Source organism: Somniosus microcephalus, chromosome 8, assembly GCF_052327205.1.
Source record: "Somniosus microcephalus isolate GS21.2 chromosome 8, FLI_Smic_1.0, whole genome shotgun sequence".
NCBI classification, from domain to species: Eukaryota; Metazoa; Chordata; class Chondrichthyes; order Squaliformes; family Somniosidae; genus Somniosus; species Somniosus microcephalus.
The window spans coordinates 101,761,846-101,768,398 of NC_140994.1; positions in this window are offsets into that span (position 1 = coordinate 101,761,846).

A 6,553-nucleotide genomic window follows, 5' to 3' on the forward strand; every position below is an offset into this window, starting at 1 on the left:
TCCACAACCCTCGGCCTCTCCTTCACTCCATGAACCTCGGCCTCTCCTTCACTCCTGGACCCTCGGCCTCTCCTTCACTCCACAACCCTCGGCCTCTCCTTCACTCCATGAACCTCGGCCTCTCCTTCACTCCAGGAACCTCGGCCTCTCCTTCACTCCAGGACCCTCGGCCTCTCCTTCACTCCAGGTCCCTCGGCCTCTCCTTCACTCCATGAACCTCGGCCTCTCCTTCACATCGGGACCCTCGGCCTCTCCTTCACTCCAGGAACCTCGGCCTCTCCTTCACTTCAGGACCCTTGGCCTCTCCTTCACTCCACAACCCTCGGCCTCTCCATCACTCCATGAACCTCGGCCTCTCCTTCACTCCACAACCCTCGGCCTCTCCTTCACCCCACAACTCTCGGCCTCTCCTTCACCTCACGACCCTCGGCCTCTCCTTCACTCTACAAACCTCGGCCTCTCCTACAATCCACGACCCTCGGCCTCTCCTTCACTCCACAACCCTCGGCCTCTGCTTCACTCCAGGACCCTCGGCCTCTCCTTCACTCCACGACCCTCTGTCTCTCCTTCACTCCAGGACCCTCGGCCTCTCCTTCACTCCAGGACCCTAGGCCTCTCCTTCACTCCAGGACCCTCGGCCTCTCCTTCACTCCAGGACCCTCGGTCTCTCCTTCACTCCAAGAATCTCGGCCTCTCCTTCACTCCACGAACCTCGACCTCTCCTTCACTCAACAACCCTCGGCCTCTCCTTCACTCCAGGACCCTCGGCCTCTCCTTCACTCCATGAACCTCGGCCTCTCCTTCACTCCAAGAACCTCGGCCTCTCCTTCACTCCACGAACCTCGGCCTCTCCTTCACTCCACGACCCTCGGCCTCTCCTTCACTCCACAACCCTCGGCCTCTCCTTCACTCCACAACCCTCGGCCTCTCCTTCACTCCACAACCCTCGGCCTCTCCTTCACTCCACGACCCTCGGCCTCTCCTTCACTCCAGGACACTCAGCCTTTCCTTCACTCCAGGACCCTCGGCCACTCCTTCACTCCACGACCCTCGGCCTCTCCTTCACTCCACGACCCTCGGCCTCTCCTTCACTCCACAACCCTCGGCCTCTCCTTCACTCCACAACCCTCGGCCTCTCCTTCACTCCATGACCCTCGGCCTCTCCTTCACTCCACCACCCTCGGCCTCTCCTTCACTCCAGGACCCTCGGCCTTTCCTTCACTCCACGACCCTCGGCCTCTCCTTCACTCCTCAACCCTCGGCCTCTCCTTCACTCTACGACCCTCGGCCTCTCCTTCACTCCACAACCCTGGGCCTCTCCTTCACTCCAGGACCCTCGGCCTCTCCTTCACTCCACAAACCTCGGCCTCTCCTTCACTCCACAACCCTCGGCCTTTCCTTCACTCCACGACCCTCGGCCTCTCCTTCACTCCTCAACCCTCGGCCTCTCCTTCACTCTACGACCCTCGGCCTCTCCTTCACTCCACAACCCTGGGCCTCTCCTTCACTCCAGGTCCCTCGGCCTCCCCTTCACTCCACAACCCTCGGCCTCTCCTTCACTCCACGACCCTCGGCCTCTCCTTCACTCCAGGACCCTCGGCCTCTCCTTCACTCCATAATCCTCGGCCTCTCCTTCACTCCATGAACCTCGGCCTCTCCTTCACTCCATGAACCTCGGCCTCTCCTTCACTCCACGAACCTCGGCCTCTCCTTCACTCCACAACCCTCGGCCTCTCCTTCACTGCAGGACCCTCGGCCTCTCCTTCACTCCATGACCCTCGGCCTCTCCTTCACTCCAGCACCCTGGGCCTCTCATTCACTCCACGACCCTCGGCCTCTCCTTCACTCCACAACCCTCGGCCTCTCCTTCACTCCACAACCCTCGGCCTCTCCTTCACTCCACAACCCTCTGCCTCTCCTTCACTCCACAACCCTCGGCCTCTCCTTCACTCCATGAACCTCGGCCTCTCCTTCACTCCACGACCCTCGGCCTCTCCTTCACTGCACGACTCTCGGCCTCTCCTTCACTCCACAACCCTCGGCCTCTCCTTCACTCCACAACCCTCGGCCTCTCCTTCACTCCACAACCCTCGGCCTCTCCATCACTAAATGAACCTCGGCCTCTCCTTCACTCCAGGAACCTCAGCCTCTCCTTCACTCCACGAACCTCGGCCTCTCCTTCACTCCAGGACCCTCGGCCTCTCCTTCACTCCACGAATCTCGGCTTCTCCTTCACTACACAACCCTCGGCCTCTCCTTCACTCCACGACCCTCGGCCTCTTCTTCACTCCACAACCCTCGGCCTCTCCTTCACTCCAGGACCCTCGGCCTCTCCTTCACTCCACCACCCTCGGCCTCTCCTTCACTCCAGAACCCTCGGCCTCTCCTTCACTCCACGACCCTCGGCCTCTCCTTCACCCCACGACCCTCGGCCTCTCCTTCACTCCACAACCCTCGGCCTCTCCTTCACTCCACAACCCTCGGCCTCTCCTTCACTCCACAACCCTTGGCCTCTCCTTCACTCCAGGAACCTCGGCCTCTCCTTCACTCCAGGACCCTCGGCCTCTCCTTCACTCCAGGACCCTCGGCCTCTCCTTCACTCCACAACCCTCGGCCTCTCCTTCACTCCACAACACTCGGCCTCTCTTCACTCCACAAACCTCGGCCTCTCCTTCACTCCACAACCCTCGGCCTCTCCTTCACTCCAGGACCCTCGGCCTCTGCTTCACTCCACAACCCTCGGCATCTCCTTCACTCCAGGAACCTCGGCCTCTCCTTCACTCCACGAACCTCGGCCTTTCCTTCACTTCAGTACCCTCGGCCTCTCCTTCACTCCACAACACTCGGCGTCTCCATCACACCATGAACCTCGGCCTCTCCTTCACTCCACAACCCTCGGCCTCTCCTTCACCCCACAACCCTCGGCCTCTCCTTCACTCCACAACCCTCGGCCTCTCCTTCACTCCACAACCCTCGGCCTCTCCTTCACACCACAACCCTCGGCCTCTACTTCACTCCACGACCCTCGGCCTTTCCTTCACTCCACGATCCTCGGCCTCTCCTTCACTCCACGACCCTCGGCCTCTCCTTCACTCCACGACCCTCGGCCTCTCCTTCACTCCAAGACCCTCGGCCTCTCCTTCACTCCACGACCCTCAGCCTCTTCTTCACTCCACAACCCTAGGCCTTTCCTTCACTCCACGACCCTCGGCCTCTCCTCCACTCCATGAACTTCGGCCTCTCCTACACTCCACCACCCTCGGCCTCTCCTTCACTCCACGACCCTCGGCCTCTCCTTCACTCCAGAACCCTCGGCCTCTCCTTCACCCCACGACCCTCGGCCTCTCCTTCACTCCACAAACCTCGGCCTCTCCTTCACTCCACAACCCTCAGCCTCTCCTTCACTCCACAACCCTTGGCCTCTCCTTCACTCCAGGAACCTCAGCCTCTCCTTCACTCCAGGACCCTCGGCCTCTCCTTCACTCCAGGACCCTCGGCCTCTCCTTCACTCCACAAACCTCGGCCTCTCCTTCACTCCAGGACCCTCGGCCTCTCCTTCACTCCAGGAACCTCGGCCTCTCCTTCACTCCACGACACTCGGCCTCTCCTTCACTCCAGGACCCTCGGCCTCTGCTTCACTCCACGACCCTCGGCCTCTCCTTCACTCCAGGACCATTGGCCTCTCCTTGACTCCAGGACCCTCGGCCTCTCCATCACTCCACGACCCTCGGCCTCTCCTTCACTCCAGGACCCTCGGCCTCTCCTTCACTCCAGGACCCTCGACCTCTCCTTCACTCCAGGACCCTCGGCCTCTCCTTCACTCCACAACCCTTGGCCTCTCCTTCAATCCACAACCCTCGGCCTCTCCATCACTCCACAACACTCGGCCACTCCTTCACTCCACAACCCTCGGCCTCTCCATCACTCCACAACCCTCGGCCTCTCCTTCACTCCATGAACCTCGGCCTCTCCTTCACTCCTGGACCCTCGGCCTCTCCTTCACTCCACAACCCTCGGCCTCTCCTTCACTCCATGAACCTCGGCCTCTCCTTCACTCCAGGAACCTCGGCCTCTCCTTCACTCCAGGACCCTCGGCCTCTCCTTCACTCCAGGTCCCTCGGCCTCTCCTTCACTCCATGAACCTCGGCCTCTCCTTCACATCGGGACCCTCGGCCTCTCCTTCACTCCAGGAACCTCGGCCTCTCCTTCACTTCAGGACCCTTGGCCTCTCCTTCACTCCACAACCCTCGGCCTCTCCATCACTCCATGAACCTCGGCCTCTCCTTCACTCCACAACCCTCGGCCTCTCCTTCACCCCACAACCCTCGGCCTCTCCTTCACCTCACGACCCTCGGCCTCTCCTTCACTCTACAAACCTCGGCCTCTCCTACAATCCACGACCCTCGGCCTCTCCTTCACTCCACAACCCTCGGCCTCTGCTTCACTCCAGGACCCTCGGCCTCTCCTTCACTCCACGACCCTCTGTCTCTCCTTCACTCCAGGACCCTCGGCCTCTCCTTCACTCCAGGACCCTAGGCCTCTCCTTCACTCCAGGACCCTCGGCCTCTCCTTCACTCCAGGACCCTCGGTCTCTCCTTCACTCCAAGAATCTCGGCCTCTCCTTCACTCCACGAACCTCGACCTCTCCTTCACTCAACAACCCTCGGCCTCTCCTTCACTCCAGGACCCTCGGCCTCTCCTTCACTCCATGAACCTCGGCCTCTCCTTCACTCCAAGAACCTCGGCCTCTCCTTCACTCCACGAACCTCGGCCTCTCCTTCACTCCACGACCCTCGGCCTCTCCTTCACTCCACAACCCTCGGCCTCTCCTTCACTCCACAACCCTCGGCCTCTCCTTCACTCCACAACCCTCGGCCTCTCCTTCACTCCACGACCCTCGGCCTCTCCTTCACTCCAGGACACTCAGCCTTTCCTTCACTCCAGGACCCTCGGCCACTCCTTCACTCCACGACCCTCGGCCTCTCCTTCACTCCACGACCCTCGGCCTCTCCTTCACTCCACAACCCTCGGCCTCTCCTTCACTCCACAACCCTCAGCCTCTCCTTCACTCCACAACCCTTGGCCTCTCCTTCACTCCAGGAACCTCAGCCTCTCCTTCACTCCAGGACCCTCGGCCTCTCCTTCACTCCAGGACCCTCGGCCTCTCCTTCACTCCACAAACCTCGGCCTCTCCTTCACTCCAGGACCCTCGGCCTCTCCTTCACTCCAGGAACCTCGGCCTCTCCTTCACTCCACGACACTCGGCCTCTCCTTCACTCCAGGACCCTCGGCCTCTGCTTCACTCCACGACCCTCGGCCTCTCCTTCACTCCAGGACCATTGGCCTCTCCTTGACTCCAGGACCCTCGGCCTCTCCATCACTCCACGACCCTCGGCCTCTCCTTCACTCCAGGACCCTCGGCCTCTCCTTCACTCCAGGACCCTCGACCTCTCCTTCACTCCAGGACCCTCGGCCTCTCCTTCACTCCACAACCCTTGGCCTCTCCTTCAATCCACAACCCTCGGCCTCTCCATCACTCCACAACACTCGGCCACTCCTTCACTCCACAACCCTCGGCCTCTCCATCACTCCACAACCCTCGGCCTCTCCTTCACTCCATGAACCTCGGCCTCTCCTTCACTCCTGGACCCTCGGCCTCTCCTTCACTCCACAACCCTCGGCCTCTCCTTCACTCCATGAACCTCGGCCTCTCCTTCACTCCAGGAACCTCGGCCTCTCCTTCACTCCAGGACCCTCGGCCTCTCCTTCACTCCAGGTCCCTCGGCCTCTCCTTCACTCCATGAACCTCGGCCTCTCCTTCACATCGGGACCCTCGGCCTCTCCTTCACTCCAGGAACCTCGGCCTCTCCTTCACTTCAGGACCCTTGGCCTCTCCTTCACTCCACAACCCTCGGCCTCTCCATCACTCCATGAACCTCGGCCTCTCCTTCACTCCACAACCCTCGGCCTCTCCTTCACCCCACAACCCTCGGCCTCTCCTTCACCTCACGACCCTCGGCCTCTCCTTCACTCTACAAACCTCGGCCTCTCCTACAATCCACGACCCTCGGCCTCTCCTTCACTCCACAACCCTCGGCCTCTGCTTCACTCCAGGACCCTCGGCCTCTCCTTCACTCCACGACCCTCTGTCTCTCCTTCACTCCAGGACCCTCGGCCTCTCCTTCACTCCAGGACCCTAGGCCTCTCCTTCACTCCAGGACCCTCGGCCTCTCCTTCACTCCAGGACCCTCGGTCTCTCCTTCACTCCAAGAATCTCGGCCTCTCCTTCACTCCACGAACCTCGACCTCTCCTTCACTCAACAACCCTCGGCCTCTCCTTCACTCCAGGACCCTCGGCCTCTCCTTCACTCCATGAACCTCGGCCTCTCCTTCACTCCAAGAACCTCGGCCTCTCCTTCACTCCACGAACCTCGGCCTCTCCTTCACTCCACGACCCTCGGCCTCTCCTTCACTCCACAACCCTCGGCCTCTCCTTCACTCCACAACCCTCGGCCTCTCCTTCACTCCACAACCCTCGGCCTCTCCTTCACTC